This window comes from Equus przewalskii, chromosome 14, assembly GCF_037783145.1.
Source record: "Equus przewalskii isolate Varuska chromosome 14, EquPr2, whole genome shotgun sequence".
Taxonomy (NCBI): Eukaryota; Metazoa; Chordata; class Mammalia; order Perissodactyla; family Equidae; genus Equus; species Equus przewalskii.
This window is the reverse complement of record NC_091844.1, coordinates 67,784,604-67,805,208: the sequence shown is the minus strand read 5'-3', so window position 1 is coordinate 67,805,208 and position 20,605 is coordinate 67,784,604. Positions and strand designations below refer to the sequence as shown.

Genomic DNA, 20,605 nt, shown 5'->3' with positions numbered 1-20,605 from the left:
TTGTAACTATTATAGTTATTTGTAAAAATGTAAGTAGTCTCCCAAAAATATTAAGCAAAAACTTATTCAGAGGTTAGTAAAGGTAATATTGAAAGCAGATAGCTTAAAACGATGATATGTTTTAATTATTTTTCTGTGTCTAAGTAGCTCTATATAATTTTACACAATATTCAGACTACATGGTACAAGTAGTTTGATGTCACACTGTTTTAACCAAATAACGTTACTCATTGGTAATGAATTTTATAAGAACTAACCTCACAATGTGCTTATTTTTGGCTAAAATGCCTTAGTAGCTTATCCTACTTCAAAGGAAGCTGAGATGCATTGAAAATGGATTGTAAGCAGATTTGGTGGGGAACTTCTGACAGGACAGATTTTTCATCAGCAGAGAGAGTTTTTACAGACTGATTGAAGTGTATTATTAAAATTCTCTGCAAGGCATTTAGTCAGGCTTGGCTGATTTGTGTCTGTGAGATGTGGTCACCATCCAACATTCATATCCTAAGCTGTTTTCACTCTCTCTGACCTTAGTTGCTCTAGTGTGTGAATCATGGACATACCATCTTACCACTGATCTAAGATGTAGCTGTTTATACTCAAACATGGAAGATGATGGGCATTAATAATCTACATACATTCTCCCATTTATTTATGTACCTCTGACAGCACCTAGAACAGGATTTTACAGAAGCAGGCGCTCAGTGAATATTTTAATTTCCATTTGAAAATACTAATCAATATCAGTAAGAGGCCAAAGGGTGTGGGAGGCAGTACAGTGAAGTGGTAACAGGCAAGGGCTCTAGGGTCAAGCATATCTGGTTTAAACCTGGGTTCTGCAACTTACCAGCTGGCAAAATATTTAATATCTTTGAACTTGTTTCCTCATCCGTAAAATAGGGGTAATACCTGTCTCATAGTGTTGTTTTGAGGATTATGTTAAATACTTTTCATAAAGCATTAATTGCAGTGCCTGGCACTATAGCAAGTAGTAGTTATTAACGTTATTGATCTAGTTCGTAGGAGAAGAAAGAATGAGTGGTTAGCAGGACAAGCTGGGGCAGAAAAGGAGAAGATGAGTAAATAAGTGAGCAAATGCTTGTTCTAGAGGACCCATTCAGTACGTATGTAATGAGAAATTAAGGAGGTATTTTCGTGGTGAGAAAAGAGAATTATTAATGAAACAATCACAAGATGGTAATAAGAATATATCAGTTAAGCTATAGCCAAGAATTTGCCAGCTCAAAAAAAGAATTTTTCCAGCACCCATGTTATTTTCTTTGAAGTTACTACACCTAGTTTGCAAATAAACTTACTAATAAAATACTTTTGCCTTAAAATCTAAGATATGATGTGAAAAATTCTTAGTGAAGCATATGTTTTAAAAATTATTTCCTGTTTCTAAAAATCTAGCTTTCTACATTGCTCCCTTCTTCTTCTTCTTCTTCTTTTTTTTTTTTTGTGAGGAAGATTGGCCCTGAGCTAACATCTGTGTCAGTCTTCCTCTATTTTGTATCTGGGATGTCATCAGAACATGGCTCGATGAGTGGTGTGTTAGGTCAGTGCCCGGGATCTGAACCCACGAACCCCAGGCTGCTGAAGCGGAATGCACAAACTTAACCACTACACCACCTGGCTGGCCCTCATTTCTTCCCCTCTTTTTATGTTAAGAACTGGCCACAGCTGACTTTTCTAGATCAGCTTCCTCTTATTTCCCCTCATGTAGCCTTTCCTTCAGCCAGACTGCGTCACTTGAAGTTTCCTTAATTCACCCATACTCTCTTGCGTCTGTGCCTTTGCCTAAGCTGTTACGTCCGTATAAAATGCCCTCTGATGTCCTCTTCCTACTGGAATATTATAAATTTGCTAAGGCCTTATTCACATGCCATCTCTACCAACCATTCGCCCTGGGCACAATTAGTCTAGCCTTCCCCTGAACTCTTATGTTACTGAATTTGTATCACTCTTCCCATCTTCCCACCATAGATTAGTTAGTGATGTGCTTTTCTTTTTTTTTAATCTTTCACTAAATTGCAAGCTACTCAAGGGCAAGGAATAAGTATTTTCCTTTCTTTAATGCCTTGCACAAATGCAATGTACAGTAAACAATAGCCTAATGAGCAGTATTCTGGGTTAATAAATAATTCTCACAAGAAAATTTGAAAATGCTTCACTGAGGGATTTTACATTTTTCCCGGTTGATACAAATTGACGTAGTAGAACTGTATTTGTAATACCAAAGAAAACTATGAAAAGTTCTTATATCCTGAAATAGAAGTTTTAAAAATGAGGTTTTAGAGAAAGGTTAAAATGGAAAGTGGTGAACTTGTGACTCTATAAGGCCTTACAGATTTACTGAAGTTAATATCTTTGGTTAACTCTTGCAGAGTTCAAAGCATAGAAAAGAAGTAATGTCATTTCAGTAAGGCCAAGGTTATAGGATAGATTTTAAGAACTGAGTGAAGAGGGCTTGGTACTATCTTTGATATCGTGTTAAGCTGTCATTTGTTTTTTGTCTTATGCTATCCTGTCAACTCTTAATTATCTAGGCATTGATTATAGACTCAGACTTGGAGAGTTCTTTCAGGAGTCATGAGAAAAGCATCCCATGAGGACCCACCCAAAGCTGATGCCAGACACTTGCCCTAGCTGAGGCTTGTGCTCTTTTTGGCTTCTGCTGTGGCTCTTTCTAGGAAGTCCCAAGCCCCATGCAGTGCATTTCACAGGCAGAGGCCTAGGCAAGACCAGTAGCCTGATCCACATTAGGTAAAAATTGGCAAGAAAAGGCTTGCATCCTCACCATCTGCTCTCCGTGGGCATGGAACAATATCTTGAGCCAGAGAGATACGCCATTTCAATCTGGCCATTGTCTCTCTGCCCTAGCTTGTCTATGCGGCCGGCAAGGATATTATGCTCACGTTGACTAGTCTCAGGAATAGGAAAAGACTACTTTGGGGTCTTGTCATCACGTGTAAGAAAAGGGATCAATTTTTGTACCCTAAAGATTTCTAGAGATGTGGATACCAAATATCCCCAAATTAGATAATCCCCACAAAAGGGAACATTTGTCAGATATATTGGGTAGAAAACTCCCAAATATCTTATAATTTATGAAGCTCTGAAATGCTATCCCACTTCAGAAGTCTGTCTGTTCGCCCAGGGTCCTGGGATAGTTGCCTGGTGTTTCTGGTAGCTGGGACTCATGACTGCACGCCTCTGTGGTGTTTAGATGCCTGTTGTTTCCTGGTCTCCTACTGGGCGTGTATATATGGCTTGCAAAGTAAACGCTTCTGAGAACTTTGTGTTCTTCTCACACAAGGGACATTTATGAAATATGCATATTTCAGACTCTATACATTTGTTTTCCAAGGAACCCAGACCAGTCAGTTGAATTAGACACTAAGTTCTGTTCATTTAAAAAAAAAAAAAAAAAAAGGTAGTGGTGAGGTACGCAAAGGAACCTAGTGGTCAGTTATGCAAAACAGAGTTTGGTTGAACATTAGGAAAGGGGGGAAAAACAACTAGTTTCTAAACCAGTTGCCTTTTTGTCCTGGCAGAAAAGCTGGAATTGTGAGGTTACATCATCACAGCTGGCACTAAACATGCTCTACCTTTCCCTTTCCCTCCTTCTCAGACTGTTGGCAGTTCTAGCAATGACACCAGAGGTTAAACGGGCAGCAGAGGCTGCACAATTCTCTGAAAGGTGTGGGCCTTTTCCTTGGCTTGAGCAGTTTGTGGGAGTGGTTTGAAGAAAACCAGCTCGTCACTCCCTGTGCTGTTCCCACTCGGTGCATAAAAAGAAGGCTTAAGCCCTGAGGCAGACCAGGTGGCATCTTTCACAAGTACAGAATTTGTTTTTAGAATTTTTTGTTGTTAAGTTACAGTCCGCCTTAGAAATAAGTACTCAAAGCTTACCAGCCCACAAATGCTCACCGTTAGTGGAGCCTGCGTGCCTGCAAATATACATGTGTTCATTCTTTCAGGCAACAAAAATGCAATGAAAACTGACCAAGTGAAAGGCCCTTTGCTGGGTTCTTCAGAGGATATCAAGATAAATGAAATGTAGCTTGTGCCCTTAATTTGCTTGTAATATAGTAAGGGAGATAAGAACAAATATGACAAGTTCCAACTTGTGTTTAGGTAGAAAAGACACGATAAGACTTGGCATCAGAAGCCCTCTGTTCCTCCACTACTTAGCTGGCAATCTTGGCTCAAGATGCTTAACCTTTTTGAGCCTCATTTCTTCTTCTATAAAGGGGAATAAATCTTAAGTTTCAGTTTCACCTTCTCCAAGGGGAGATACATATGAAAGTGTCTTCTCCAGTGTTTGGCACATGGTCGATGCTCAGTTACTGCTTCCTGAGTTGTATAAATACCTAAGAAAAGACTTACTAAGTACTGTAAGAATTCAAGGGAGATGGAGATCAGATTTCCATTTGACTTGGTGGAGAGGAGACTTTGGAATATTTTGGGAAGTCTGGCTCCTCCAGTGTAATGTGGCTTTTCTGGAAATTAAACATGTATTACTATAACGATGGTAAAAATGTATTTGTTTAGAACTTAAAAATGTTCAAATTGCTTTTCACTTTACCATCCCATCCCATCCTCGTGATAGTATTCCTAATGTGTGTTTTATAATACATCTTTTTCCCTCTATAATCTGGAATTCTTACATCTTCCCAGCCTGTACTTCCTTTTTCAACCCATTAAATTATGCTAAATTATGTTTCCCATGATTCCATCCCTAGACCGCTTCTGTGGCCTTACCTCTTTGTGGATGACCCCCAAATCTCCATTTCTAATCCCAAGTTTTCCTGCTTCCAGATCTGCTTTTCTAGCCGCTTGATAGACATGTCTGTGTGTTCAGTTGACACCTCAAATTCACAGTGTCTGAAACCAAACTCATCATTCCCCCAGCAAAGCAATGTTTCTTCTTCACAATCTTTAGATTTTTTTTTCTCCTTTTTCTCCCCAAAGCCCCCTGGTACATAGTTGTATATTCTTTGTTGTGGGTCCTTCTAGTTGTGGCATGTGGGATGCTACCTCAGCATGGTTTGATGAGCAGTACCATGTTGGCGCCCAGGATTCGAACCAATGAAACACTGGGCCGCCTGCAGCAGAATGCGCCAACTTAACCACTCGGCCACAGGGCCAGCCCTCTTCTTCACAATCTTATTTCTATTCATGACACTCATTTTCTGATGTAGCCTGCGTGCTACATCTCAAAAGCGTAGGCATTGTTTTGTACTAGAAATCCTCTCTCCACAGTATCTCATTCTTGTCATTCCTACTGTCGTTACCTAGTTCAGTCCTTCGGTTGCCATGTCTCCTGATGGCCTTTTAACATTTCTGCTTATTTTAGTTTATCCAGCACAGAACTGTCACTATCTTCCTGAAGTAAGTTCCGGTCATATAATGTCCTTTCCTTGCTCAGCACCATCAGTGCCTCCCTATTACCAGCTGAGTTAAGTACATATCTCTCAGTCTGGCATGCCAAATATTCTCAGTCCCAACTGACCTTTCTACCCCAATTGGTGTTCTGTGTGTATCCTGTTGTTGAGCCAAATTGTGTTTTTTGTGATTTCTTATGAATTCACCTTATATTTTTTTCACTTCCATACCTTTGCTTGGGCTGCTTCTTGTATCAGAACATTGAATTTATCTCCCATAGGGTCTGTCAGAGCTCTGTCTATCCTTTTATATCTTCTCAATCACCATCTTCTCCATGGAACTTTTCCTGACTACTACCATCTGCCTCCCCAACAAGACTGCATTTTCCCCTCCTGTATTTGTGCCTCTGTTGTCATATTGTTTCCCTGGACTATACACTCCTCAAGGGTGGGCCTCTGTTTCCATCAGTTGAGGGCTGGTGAGCCACAGCCCATTTCTTGCCAAGCTGGCCCTGCCCTTGGGCCCTGCCTGAGCTCAGCCACAGCCCCCACTGATTGGAGTTCCTGGTGGGAGAGAAAGCTTTGAACCTGTTGGATCCCTGTGCCTGCAAAGGCAAGTGGTCTCTGTAGTCACTCTCATAGTGTGCCTTGTGGCTAGCCAGCAGCATTGTTTCCTCCATGGACCCCTGGCCCTCCTTCTGGGAAATGAGGCTTTATTTCATAGGAGGGTTTATCAGCTGAATCTTGGAGGTGGTAAATATGATTTTGATCTCATGTGGCCTCTCCAGCCTCCTTTTCCCTGCCTTTACCCCATAATGTGTCTGGCCAAATGTCTTGGGACATTTGGATAGCCTGTAATCCACAAAGACGGATAAACTGAAACTCGACTAAAGGGGGGAGTTGAAAATTAAAATACTACTACTTAGAATTATGAGTGAGATTTACTGAGATTATAGATATTAAATTCAGGTAAATCAGATAAAATAATTTTTTAAAGCAATGAGCAAATTCAGTATTTTGTGATCATATTTAAATTTAATACTGAATTCAGCATCACAACAGGATGGAAAATTTTCATTTGAGATGCTCAAACTATGTTTTAGAATACTTAGAAAAATTGTATAACTAACACAGATATATTTGAAAGGAAAGATAATTCTTGCCTTCTTTTTTTTTTTTTTAATCCTACATCAATTGTCTCAAGAAATGAGACCCCAGATCACTCGGGGTGATTTTGTGTCAGGATTTAAGTAATAGAACATCATAGTAAACATAGTTTAATTTAGCCTTACTCATGTTTACTTGAGTCACTGAGATAATCCTATAATAAATATTGTGCTCCTGGAGGTTTTTTCCCCCTTTGATAAATATACAGTCCTGAGTGTGCTAAGACAACCAGCTGTCAGGAGAAGATATGTATTTGGTTTTAGTGGAGTGAGCTATCTTAGCCTTTAGCGACTTGAGATGTTCGTTTTACTAGTCTGGGAGCAAGGCCAAAAGGCTTCTTCGTGACTTAGAATGGAATTCTGAAAAGTGAGTTCAGCAAGTTTTCATTAGTGAATTTGGCCTTTTGTCTTACCTGTGCCTCCTAAAAGATCAAGAGCTCAGCCTGCACTTGGAAATATTGCAAAAAAGAACTAGAACAGAATTTAGTTGGGGGAGAAAATCAGTCAGCCCCAAAATATCATATTTTTGGAAACATTCTGGTGTAGAACTCCCACCTCACCAGCCACCTAAGTTAGTGATATAGCAATGTTTTTATCTAGTTTTCTTTTTAGACAGAAAATATACCTTTAGAAAGATGTATATAAGTCTGTGACAACTCAAAGCTCATGGGCATATGTTTCTTAAACTTTTTGACTCTTAAGCTCTGTCTTAGATTTATTTCGCGTCTTTGGGCAGTTCTGTGCCTTGTTTCTCTTAAATGCTATTCTCCTCTCTACAGCATGATGATTAGCTTAAAACTATTAGATATAATGTGTCTTCATTTAAAAAAATCAAGCCTGCCACCTTTCTGCTAAATATCTCAAGGGTTTTGTGCAGAGTTTTTTCTGTAATGAAGATGAGAAGTTCATGATTTTCAGTTTAGCACTTTATCTCAGCAGCAAATCTCTGAACACTGATCACTGCTGCTTTAGGCAGTCAGCCTTCATTTATATTTATTCATAAGTAGGAAAGTGTTCCTCAGTGGATGATCTGAGATGAAGCATGGTAGTTAGCAAAAACATTAGGCTGTATTATAGGTAGGAGCAGAGAAATTAGAAAATGGAAGAGAAAATGGCCTAAAATGTACCAGAACTGATGGAAGGCACCAATTCTCAGAAGAAGTACAATGAATCTCCAATAGGCTAAATAAAAAGAAATTGACACCTAGACACATCATCTGAAACTGCAGAACACCAAAGATTAAAAGTTTCCAGAGTGGACACATTATATTTAAAGGAATAGCAAATTGACACAGACCTCTTTGAATATCTGATGAGAGCCATGGACTTTGCCCCAGAAAAATATACAGACACAAAAAGTTTAAATACAGTTTTGAGAGGAACACGCCTGCCCCTGAAGCGAATTCATAAGCCTCATTTAAGATCCTTGTTCTGGATTTCAGTTCTGCATTTTTAATACCTTCTATACTGTCTCATGCTCGAATAATCACTGAAGCTTCAAATTTAATATCTAAAGTGTGAATTATCATCTGACACTACCCATCTCCCCTTCCCCAAAATCTATGCTTCTCCTGCGTTCTTTATTTTCATTAATGACCTTACTATCCTTCTGGGACTCCAGCATGAAAGCTAGGCATCCTGTTTTTGACCTTCCTCTTGCCCATTGTTTCCCATATCTACACAACTGCCAGTTGATTTTGCCACCATGTATCTTACTCTTTGCCAGATTAATCGTTTGAAAGCAAGGCTCCATCCGTAGTACTCCTTGCTTAAACACTCTTAGTGCCTCTTTACTGGACAGGCGAGCAAACTGCTTGTTACATTGTCCTGTCTGAGAAGCCTCAGTGCCCGCCACACTCACAGCCCCTTGTATACCATGTACTCCAGACACCTGGGCCACAGGTGGTGGACCTGGGGGCAGATACTTCTGGAGAGTCTCCTTAATTTTTTACAAGCATACTTATGTTTAGAGTTTTTTTATCCAATGTCTTTAGGTATTTTGTAGCAGGAGGACTCTCTATATTATCTATTTGGCCATATTGCGAGATGTTATTCTGCACTGTCTTGATTGTCTCAGTTTTCTTCAAGGATTGACTATGGCTGTAAATGTGCTCTGAATGATATTCCAGTGATATTCTGCTGTGTAGCTGTTGAAACTCTTTCCTGTTCTTCTTTACTTCTTGTGGTTTTTAATAAACCTCTATCCTTGGAGATAACTTATCTGAGCTACTGTCATCTCTCAGCTGGATCACTGAAATATTCTTTTAACTGGTCTCCTGCATCCACCCTTTCCCCACTCTCCTCCCGTCACCACATTGTAAGCAGAGTGGGCTGTCTACAACAAATCTGATCTCGTCGTTCTCTTGCTTAAAAACAAAGTTCATTACCTTTCCTCGTAAGTGATCGCTCATCAGCTTTATCCAGCTCACTGCTTTCCCCTGTATCTCCCAGGAGTGTTTCCTTTTTAATTACCTATATCTAGTCTGTCATCAAGTTCTAGCATTTCTTCTTCACTCTGTCTTGAAGTCTGAGCTCCTTCAAGTCGTTATTTCCTCCTGTTCTATCATTTCAGTTATCTTCCCCTTTAATCCTTTTTGTCAAACACTGGGTGGAAATAGAAACTATTAAAAAAGGTGGCATAAAATTATGAAAAAGATGGTCATCAATGCTATAAGATAATTAGTCCCATCCCTTTCAAGAGGACCCATTTTTAATGTCAAAACCTTTTAAATAAAGGTGGAAGGAGGGCTTGACCACAAAGAGACAGCACAGGGGAACTTTTTAGGATGATGGAATTGATGTGTGTCATGATTGTGGTGGTGCATGTATAGCTCGATGGATTTGTCAAAACTCATGGAACCGTGCATCACAAAGAGTGAATTTTACTGTGGGTAAAAAATAAATTTTAAAAATGTTTCATAGACACGTACAGATAGAAGTAATACTTTTCGGTATTTCATGTTAACAAATGATGAATTAAATGCCTTTTAAATGAACTTGTGTTTTATTAATCACAGCAGCGGGTGTGTATATTTGAAAAACGGATACATATGTACACTTGAATGTGCTGTATGTATATGGATATAAACTCATGTGTATATACATGTAAGTGTGTGTTTGCATGTGTGTATATACATGTGCATATACATATTTTTATATATGTGATATATTACACACACACACACGATATTTGTTCGGTTTTCAGATGCTTGGTGTCCAGTAAATTAGCAAACCAAGTCTAAGGCCCCATAGTGTTGTGAAGCCAGCAGATTGGGAACGTTTGTTATAAAGGATGTATAATGATTGACCATTTTTCTAAGAATTCTGTTGTTCATATTTATTGATATTTGCCTAAGAGCACATTTTAACTTCTTTCTTGGTCTCAAAATAGCTAACATAATTACTATGTTAGGAAGCAGTTTTTAACCTTATTGTCATGTCCCATAGTGGAGTATTAGATTCATGCAGAGCCCTGCCACTTTCACTCCTCTCTGCCCAACGTAAACACCGAGGTTTCTTAATTTAGCTCATGGTGGGGACAGAGGAACTCCAGAGGGAGCAAGGATCCAGGGTATTGAAACTAACACTGTGGAGCTTTCCTCTGGTGTTCGGGCCTCCGTGAAGCTCACGTGGTTCACAGCACTTCTTTTCCAGGGCTCCTGGCTCTCAGATAGTCCACTATTTTCTCATGTTTCTCAATATGTTTCTATCTACACAATGATCTGTGAATTGGTCTGTTACGTTAATATAATATTTTTTACTTAGTTTTCAGAGCAGAGTGTGGATATGCATAGGGGGTTATGTCAGTTGGGTTTTAAAAATAAAGTCATTCTACCTCATCTTCTCCCTAAAAAACAATATGGTTTGCTGTGTCCACAACATGGTTTCAAAGGGTAATTATTAGTACCAAAAGTAATGGCATGCTTCTTGATTACAGGTGTTTGTTGTAAGTAGGTAATGACTAAGGCTCTAAATGTGTAAAATTCACATATAAAGTAGAACCCTGTACACTGTTGTTGGAAGAAAGGTCTAATACCAATGTTGTCAGATTTTACTGTGTGAAAGGTCTAATACCAATGTTGTCAGATTTTACTGTGTGAAGTTTTATTAAAGAGCATGTAATTTGATCCTAGTATGTCTGATTTTGATTCCCATAATACAGGGCTAATAATTATATTGGAGTTTTTCTGTACTTGTTAAAATTCAGACACGCTGTCTTTCACTAGGAGCACTAATGACTTTAATAAATGGAGAAGCCTTCAGTTTCAAACAAAATAAATGATGAGTTAACATAATGTTGTAAATAGGACCATAACAGGGAATGAACAATCCTGTCTGTGAACATTATCTTTTGTAGGCAGCTTCAACAAAATAGAGGTCATTCTTGAAAAAGACTAAAATCTTCTACCTTGCCAAATTTCAACTAAACCAAACCATTAATTTGAAGAAGTTATACATCAGTGGAAAATTTATTTTACTAACAATCCTTTTTTTCCCTACATGCGAAGAACTTTCCCCTCCCACTTTTTAATCCCTCCCCTCCCTACTCCACCCCAGACTTTAAAAAGTATGGTGTAATATTGGGTTGTTTTGTGCCAAGTTTTTTCATCCTGCACAGATTTTTATAGCCATGTTTCTCTGAGAAAAGGAGTTTATGACCAAGTGGTGATAACACTTCCATGTTTTCATTTCCTTCTCTGTCCTAGTACTTTTTTCCTAACTTCAGCTTTGTCAGAGTTAACATGACCAATCTAATATGTGTGTTAAAGCCAAAGAAAATTATTTTGAAAGCTTCTAAGGATTCATTAACTATAATATCATATATGATTTCTTAAACAAAACAGATTATACAGCATACTGTTATTTTAAAATTTTAGGTTTTTCTGTTCATACAATAAGGAAACCCTTCAAAATATTTGTTTGTAGATATTATTTGTTTTGGTGATTGGTCATTATTGTTTCCACTCTGTTAGGGTTATTAACCAGCAACTGTTCATTTACTTTTTGCATACTCTTTCTTAAAAATACAGATGAACTTGGCCTTGTTTGGTCTTGGTCAGTGGAGAATTTAATGTTAAGAGTCCAGATGGTAGAAACAACTGAACCTGGTCATCAGTAGGGAAATCACATAAAATATTTTGACATAGAATGAAGCAGTGAGGAAGAATTAGGTTGATTTCTATGTACTTAAGTGGAGAGATTTTTGAGTTGAAGAAAAAGAGCAAATATCAGAAAGATGAACAGAATTGTACATTTTTATGTTTATAAAAAGGCTAAACGTCAAAACCATAGTATATATTTTCTACACGGGAGTATGTATGTGTGTGTGTGTATGTGTATACTGGATACTAATAATAGTTAACAATTAGTGAGCACTTATGTCACGTTTTAACTCATTTAGTCCTCACAACAACCTTATAAGCTTACTTACTACTATTGTCTTCATTTTATAGATGATGAAACTGAAAGTCAGAGAGGGTCAGAAACTTGCCTTTGTCACATACCTAACAAGTGGCAGTATCACCATTTGAATCTCGGCAGTTTGACTCTAACGGGATTGAGGGTAGAGATCAAAGGGAACTTTGCACTCTTGATAATGTTTTAATTTTTTTCCGGGTGAATCTAGGCATTTTAGTTATGAAATTAAAATTAATGTGTAAAAAAATTGAGAAGAATTAAGATTGGAAGAAATTGAATGGATATTTGATGACTTACACACTTTTTGGTGTAGCCTGTGTTTTGCATATAATAAATGCTGTTCTTTGTGGGGCTTCTGAACATTTGGTAATTGGCTGAAGTACTATTCTATAATCCCTCTCATTTACTGCAGGGTTTCTCAAGCTTGGCACTATTGACATTTTGGGCTGGATAATTCTTTTTTGCTGGGGGCTCTCTTGATCAGTGAAAGATGTTTAGCAGTATCTCTGACCTCTACACACTAGATGTCAGTAGCACCCACTAACCCCCCAATCATGACATCAGCAGTTTCTATACTGTCCCCTGGGTGAGGGATGGCAGAGCACACAAAATCATTCCCAGTTGAGAAACACCAGTCTCCTCTGATCACCCTGTTGGAGGCTTCAAGAGCCTGTTGGTACCTGTGCGAAGCTTTAGAATTGTCTTTCATTCACAGTATTGAACTGTTTTACTTCAGTGTATGTAAAGGTCGTCAAGCCTAGGTCATGCCAAACAATTAAAAATTGGAGTAAAATCTTGGACCCTACAGTACTCTCAAGTTATTACTCTGTTCCTGTCTTACCCCTAAACTCAAAGCCTCTCAGATTTATGTGCCGTGTGTGCTGGGCAGCCAGCTTTTAGAGTTTCTCCAATTCACAGTCTGTCTACCTCCTATCCTCCCTACTCTCAGGAAGGAAGGCCACAGCTCTCTACTGGGTACCATATTTAAAGTGTGTTTCTCCCTTTCTATCATTGATCTTTTTCCTACTTTCCATTCCACAGACAAATATTTCCTAGTCAGTTCTCAGTTTCCTCACAGACTTTGTTGATCAGAGCGGTTTTGCATATTTACATTTTTTGGCTGATTTTTATAGCCTTATTGGAAGAGTCCCTCAACATTTTAGTTCGAAAGACTAACAGCTCAAAGACCAACAGGATACAAAATCCAATTCTGCCTTTTAGCCAAATTATCAATCATCAGGAGATAAATGTAGTTCAGTGAGAAGCAGAATCTTTGCCTCTGCTCTCGACAGCCACTTTATCTTCTTTCCTGGCCCACCTGCCCCTCCCATTGTGAGGAAGTCTCTAGTGAGACAAAGGCCAGCACTGGTTAAGAGCAATGCTTTGCAATAAGACAGATTTGGGTTTGAGAACCCTGACTGCCACTCTGGTTATGTGAACCTAGTGTAAATTGCTTAACTTCTCTATAACTCAGTTCCTTCATCTATAATCCTTAGAGAGTTTTTGTCAGATTGAATGAGAGAATGTGTATTAAGTGTTTAGCATAGTGCCTGGCACATCGTAAATGCTTGATACCTGGTAGGTTGCTGTTCTTAATATTATTACTGTCATTGTCATCAACATCGTCATCATCTTCCTCCTCCTCTTGAAATGTTCAGGGACCCCAATTTTTGAAAATTCCATTCATGCTACACACCAGGACCTTAGGTAATATCAGTCACCTGAATTCATTTAGGGTAAGCTACCGGAGAAAATGGAAAAATAGACATCTGAAGTGAGGGACAGAAACCAACTAAAGATTTCTATAAGGAAGCAGCTCTGGACTTTTTTGGGGTCACAGCCCCATTCCAAACTTGAGAATCCCATGATAACTATGATAACCCACAGCCCTTCTAGCCCAGATAATTCTGCATGTTCTTCAGAGGATTCATAGATTTCCTAAAATACAAGGCCAGACTCTTTAGAACCCCTGAAATAAGAACCTCTTCTCTACAGTTGCTTATTGAGATACCGGTGACATGTGCACTGGCCACTGCAGTCCGTGAGCTGGCCAAGGACAAGAATCACAGACAAGAGCAATCCAGCAAGCACTGAACACTGACCGTGACACTGTGCCGAACACTTGACAAATGTTATTTTATTCAGTCTGCACAACAGGAATTACTGGCTCTCAATTACACGTGGGGCTATTGAGGCACAGAGGAGTCAAGTAAATATCAAAAGTCAACATGAGTTTGTGACAGTAACAGGATTCAAACCCAGATCCATTAGCTTCCAAAGCCTTTGCTCTTATATGCTCCCTAATGCTTCACTGGAGAGGGCCACAGACCACTGAGGGCAGTGCTGTGCTTCAGAGCATGGTCCTCAGAACACTGGCATCAGCATGAGCTTGGGAGTTGGTTAAAATTGGATTCCTAAAGCCACCCACATTGTGAATCTAAGGTCTGGGGACAGGTTCAGGAACCTGTGATTTTAATAAGTACCAGTGATTCTTATGCTCACTAAATGTTTGAGAGTCACTGGTCGTTCTAATGCCGTATGGCTTATGGAGAGTGTTGACAGAACTGAAACAGAGGAGAAAGACGAAGGGCAGAAAAGAAGAGCTAAGAGTATGCCCTGCGTGTGCTCTTATCTTTAAAGACATACTGCTTTTGCTTTATGTCCACCTTTGCAGCTTTCATCTGGACCCTTACATTTTTCAGTTAATTTGGTCCAACCTTTCCCTTGATGGAATCCTGGCTCTCTCTTCCTGACTTTCACTGCTTCTTACAAGTTGTGTTTTCTGCCCAATTTTTTAATGAGATTTACCCCCTCCTAAGGCCCACAGGGAAATGCACTATGACTGAAACCTGAAATTGTCAACCTGAGTTTAGGGCATTCTGTCATTCTTTTCCTCTCCTTCACTAATTTGCCTTAGCCTGCTATTCCTTTATTTTTTTTAATAACAGCTTTATAATTTATATGACATACAGTTCACCTATTTAAGGTATATAATTCAGTGTTTTTGAATATATTTGTAGAGCTATACAACCATCACTATAATTTTAGAACATTTTCATCACCCCAAGAAGAAACCTCATGCCCCTTAGCAATTACTCCCCTGGCCCCCAGCAACTACTAATCTACTTTCTGTCTCTGTGGATTTGCCTTTTCTGGACATTTCATATAAAGGAGTCATATAACATATGTGGTCTTTTGTGACTGACATCTTTCACTTAGCGTAATGTTTTCCCAGTTCATCTGTCTTTTATCGTATACTAGAACTTCATCCCTTTTGGACTGTTTTCATTTTTTGTCTATTATGACTAGTGCTGCTACAAGCATTTATGTTATAAGTTTTTGTGTGGACATATCTTTTCGAATCCCTTGAGAGGGATGTCTACTAGGATCTTTCACACATTTTTAAGTTGGGTTATTTTTCTTTTTATTATTGAGTTGTAAGAGTTCTTTATATATTCTAGATATTAGACCCTTATCAGATGTATGATTTGCAAATATTTTCTCCCATTCTGTGGGTTATCTTTTCACTTTCTTGATGATGCCCTTTGAAGTCAGCCACTTTTTGAGTTCCTACTGGCTACCTTCTACTATAAATGTATTTTAAAGTTTTCCCATGTGCATATTAAATATTTCCTACATTAGATCATTTATGTCCCTGATTGAGGATCCAAACTGCCATATCTTAGTTTCATAGCATTTAAATATACAAATCGTAAACCTAAAATAACTGATACAGGGTTCCTATCCAGAATAAAGAACTCCTTAAAATTAATAAGAAAATGGCAAAAAAAAAAAATGTTTTAGAAAAATGGGCAAAAAGCATGAACAGGCACTTCACAGACAAAGAGACATCAATGACTAACAAAATATGAACAGATATCCCATCAGTTGGCCACTTTACACTCAGGTGGCTGGAACTATAAAGTGACTCTGGATACTGCTCAGCCTCTGAGATCTAAAGGCTGAACTGAGCTTTTGAACAAAACTAGAAGGCCTGGGAAGTCTTCAACCCCCTAGTGAATCCTTTCTGATTCTGGCTTGGGGTCTAATCTTAAGAACTCTTACATGGATTAAATTCCCAGCATTTCTAGGAATTTTAAGAAAAGCCAGTATGGACTTTTTAATTCAGTCCACAGTTAAAGGTGTTCAGGGGCCTGGCTTCGTGGTCAAGTGGTTAAGTTTGCATGCTCCACTTCGGCGGCCAGGGTTTGCCAGTTCGGATCCTGGGCACGGACCTACACTGCTCATCAAACTATGCTGTGGTGGCATTCCATGTAGAAGAACTCGAATGACTTGCAACTGGGGTACACAACTGTGTACTGGGGCTGTGGGGAGAAAAAAAAAAGAGGAAGATTGGCAACAGATGTTAGCTCAGGGCCAATCTTCCTCACCAAAAAGAAAAAAAAAAAGCATACCTTAAAGGTGTTCAGGACTCCAAATGGGAGTCATAGAATTAAGGAAGTCTTCTAATTTCAGTAGATTGGACCCAAAACTGGACTAGAAAAAGAACAAAGTAGGATCTCCTCATCCCAGACCTAAACATTTGGAGCCTTTCTGGAGATCTGAGAGGAGAGATTTTGCACTTAATGACTTTTTTCTACGTAATCACTAACTGCTGGCATGCAAGACAACTAGAGCATCTCAGTTAGTTGCAGAGTGAAAAGAGTGGCTGTGTAGACCCTGACCTTGGCTGAAGGGTTCTGAACTCAAAGACTGCACTAGGCATGGAGCTTCCTCTCCCACGTACTTTTTGGAACACTGTCCTTTCGTAGAGTTTAAAGTTGCTTCCTTCTTTCTTTTAACAAATCATTTTTAACTTTCTTTTGCATCATTTGCTTAAGTTCACGTTTTTGTGATATAACACCCTCGTTAAACAGATTAAGAACTTTAAAAATATTATTTATATTTTTTATCCCTCCTTTTTTATCTTTTATTTTTAAAGAAGAAAGAATAAGTTGCAAGAAATATGTTAAAAATTGATAATTTTTCTCATTAGGAAATTCTTTTGGTAATACGACATGTTTCCAACATTCCAAGTGGATGTCATGCTCATTTTGTTGTGTGGTCTTGTCTTGTGCAGTGCAGGACATTTGGCATCCTTGGCCCCTGCCTGCTACATGAAAACCCCTCATTAATTGAGACCACTTAATATGTCCCCAGACGTTTCCATATGCCCCCAAAAGAGGTGCTGTCACTCCAATTGAGAGAGAAAGTAATAGCTTCTATTCCTTTGAGGTCCAGATTATAAACTGAACACCTTGTTGGGTTGTTTATTTGAGAATCTTATTCCCATTCTTAGAAGGGATTTCTAGGAATCCAGGAAGTAGTTTGCTCTTACTCTGTGGTTGTCTGGCCTCTTAGTTTCAGAGCAGGCTCTCGTCTCTTGGAACGGAGCATACCGCAGAAACAGTGTCACATAGCTCAGGCTGCCACACTTAGGTCTGGCTCTCCCCTTCCTTGGCCCTTCCCTGATATGGTGCCCTTTGGATTGGGCTGCACAGAGGCATCTGCTTTGGTGCCACAATAAGGTTATCAGAACTGTTTTTAAGCTTACTAATTTTTCAAGTGTGGGCAGCCCCCCACGAATAAGTTACATTTCAAATTGTGTGCATATGCTGATTATTTGGACTCTGGGACATGTTTTGCCATGGAAACCATTCAGTACATAGTTAGGTTACCAAGGAAACTGGATGTACTGAAGGAGTTCATCCAACCATAGTGCCTGCCATGTTTATCACCACATTTTGAGGGATAAAACACAGCCCTTTTTCTTCTCATCAGTGGCTGTCCATTATATAGCTTGCCTTGTTGGGGGATGGCAGGGAGTAAGCAGTGATCCAGTCACAGCCGACTGGGCAGGCTCAGTTCAACCAATAGAAGTCCAGATACCAAAAGGCTGCCAATGCCCAGGCATATCTTCTCTCTACAAAGTGTAAGTGCAGGGTGAACAGTAGCAGAGCTGTCACTCAGTTCTGGATTGTGATCTGGAGCAGTGCTAAGCAACTTTTCCTGATTGCTTATGAAACCCACTCCTCATCCCAGAGCCAGGAGAACTGGAGCCACAGTGAGCACAGAGCGTCTGGAGTACTTTCCTTTCTTCCTCATGTTTCGAATGTCCTTGCAATAAATGATCGTCTCTGTAAGTCATCTGGGTTGACCCTGCGTTACCCAGAGAAAGGCAACCAGCCCAAACCAGACATGAGACCTGTCCACAAAAGCTTATTACTCGTGATCTAGATTCTTGAGTATTAATTGCAAGGCATTTCCCTGTAATATGTAACTCATTACGTTAAAGAAAGGAATTGAGAGAACACTAGGCCCATTGTACTGTTCTAAAGACGGGAATGGTAGCAGCATTATTATTGTTGTGTTTTCATTGTCTTTTTTGAAATTAAGCTGAGTATAACTTAAATATTTATTGTGCCTATTTATCACCTGCCCTGTCCGCTGGCCTGGTGGGTTATAGTCAGCCTGCCGAGCACTGGGTCCACAGTACTCAGCCGTTGGAGTCTTCACTTGGTGTCCTCCTAGTCAGGGTGATGGCTTCCATTCTCCTGTCTTGTCATCACCCTTCTGGGCTTCTTTATTTTAGTCTTTCATTTCCTATTTGTATGCTGGCTTAGTAACAGTGATTTAACTTTATGTTTATATTGCACTTCCCACTTGAGAAGTGCCTTCTCCACTATTATCTTTGCAAGCTAGATAGGGCAGGTATTGTCATCCCTGTTTTCCAGAGTTAAAATCAATACTCAGATACCTTAAAGGACTTGCCCAACTCTCTCAACCACTCCAGGCAGGTCCGGGGCCAGAAGCCAGTCTTCTTTGCTCTTTCCGCTGCAGCACACTGCACGCCTGGACGGGTGCTGCTCCCTTTAGCTCTGCTTATTCCTGGCTGGTAGCTCTCTTGGGACCCTTACTTCTGTGCTGACCATCTCTCGCAGGGGACTAAGCTTCCCCTCCTGGCTGCTCTGGTCAGTGTTCTTGGCACTTTGGCCCTAGCATACCTCTTACTTCAGCAAATTGGCACCTTAGGACAAGCCCCTGCCGTAGCATATTTATTAGTGAATTGGTACCTTTGCGTATTTTATAAAGCAAATTAATGCCTCCAGGTATTCATCTTGATGATTAATAATCACTTTTTGTTTTATATAGTGTCTTTCCATCAGAAGCATATATTATCTTCCATTATAAAGAGGAGGTTAACTAGTAACACTGCTTGTCTAAAATCTTAACAATAACAACAGAAGAGGGGAGAAGGGAACTAATTTCTCTGAGGAGCTCATGAGAACCAGACACTGCACTGGTGCTTTAAGTATATGATCTCATTTCATCCTTGCAAAAAAACCTATGAATTAGGTGATGTTTTATATTTTACAAGTCAAGAAACTGTAGTTCAGACAAGCTAAGTAAATTACACTACAAGTAAAAAGTAGAGACATTATTAAAATCTAGCCTTCTCCGCTTCCAAGGCTCATATTCCATCTGCTATTGCATACACCTTCCCCTTGGGCAAAGAGCACCATTTGTGGGGCTTATGGAAACAAAGATACGAATGCCTTGGACACTTGGTTTCAGAGTGGGGAAGGAGGAAAGCTGGAGTGCAGCCGTTTCTTTTTTCTGACACCCAACAGAAAGGAGCGCGTTCACTCCTTTGTCTTTCCTCTAAAGATCATGGATCTGTTGACAATTGCTGTAACGTAAGTTTGAATTGGTAACTTAGTTGAACTAAGGTAAACTAACCGAGAGCAATCTGTAAGTGTTTTAGTAGCTGTTAAAGGAGGGTCCGTTCATACACATCACCCGTGCTGAGCAGTTAGAAAGCTGCTTAAAGAGCAGTGCTTGTCTCTTGGAGAGGCAGGGACGCCGGGGAGAGGACCAGCCTGGAAGGCAGGAGTGCTGTGTTCTGGCCCTGGTTTCTACCTCTGGCTGTGTGCCCCTGGGTTGTTAAGTCACCTCACCTCTCTGGGTTCCATTCCCCCACCTGTAAAACCTGGGAGCTGAACTGGATGACCCTCCAGCACCTGCAGTTTTATCGGCATCCATAGCAATTTCTTTATCATGTTAGTAGGAAGAGACTCTTTAGAAAAGACTGAGACAATGATGAAAAACCTCTTGCTACTCAATGTCCTGGCCAATTACAGTTTCTGAAAGGAGCCTAGTGTTGACAGCTCCTAGAGGTCTGAGTCTTTTTAAGGAAAAGGGGGGCCATAGAAGGTAGTATTCTAATCAAATTTGTAGGTAAGATACTGATTGGTTAGTGAATGACTGGTGAGTAGTCTTGAAGGTTTTTAAAGGTGATTTTTGGCTTTACTTTGTAGGTTCTAAAGTAAACGTATATGAGGTTTTGGAATTTCTCGTGGACGCTATGTCTGCAGCTCCCTTCACTGACTCCAGGTGACTTGTGATGCCTCCTTTACGCCTACATGCTCCAGGCAGTTCAACTGCTCCTGAGGCATGAAATCACTAAGAAAGAAGGATATTTTTTTCCTGTACAGTCAGATTTTTCTACAATAATTCTTAAATAGTGAGCTAAACCTAATAACTAATTACTACTATTTATATAATAAATATGAGAAAAACTATAATTTAGAGTAAGATAGTTCAAAATACTTTGATACAATTTGATCCCTT

General features: G+C 39.5%; 1 protein-coding gene across 3 annotated transcripts in view; it reads left to right on the top strand.

Moving 5' to 3' along the window:
• Positions 1 to 20,605, top strand: part of BABAM2 (BRISC and BRCA1 A complex member 2) — a 420,511-nt gene that overhangs the window by 236,101 nt on the left and 163,805 nt on the right. The gene's annotated exons all lie outside the window — the stretch shown is intronic.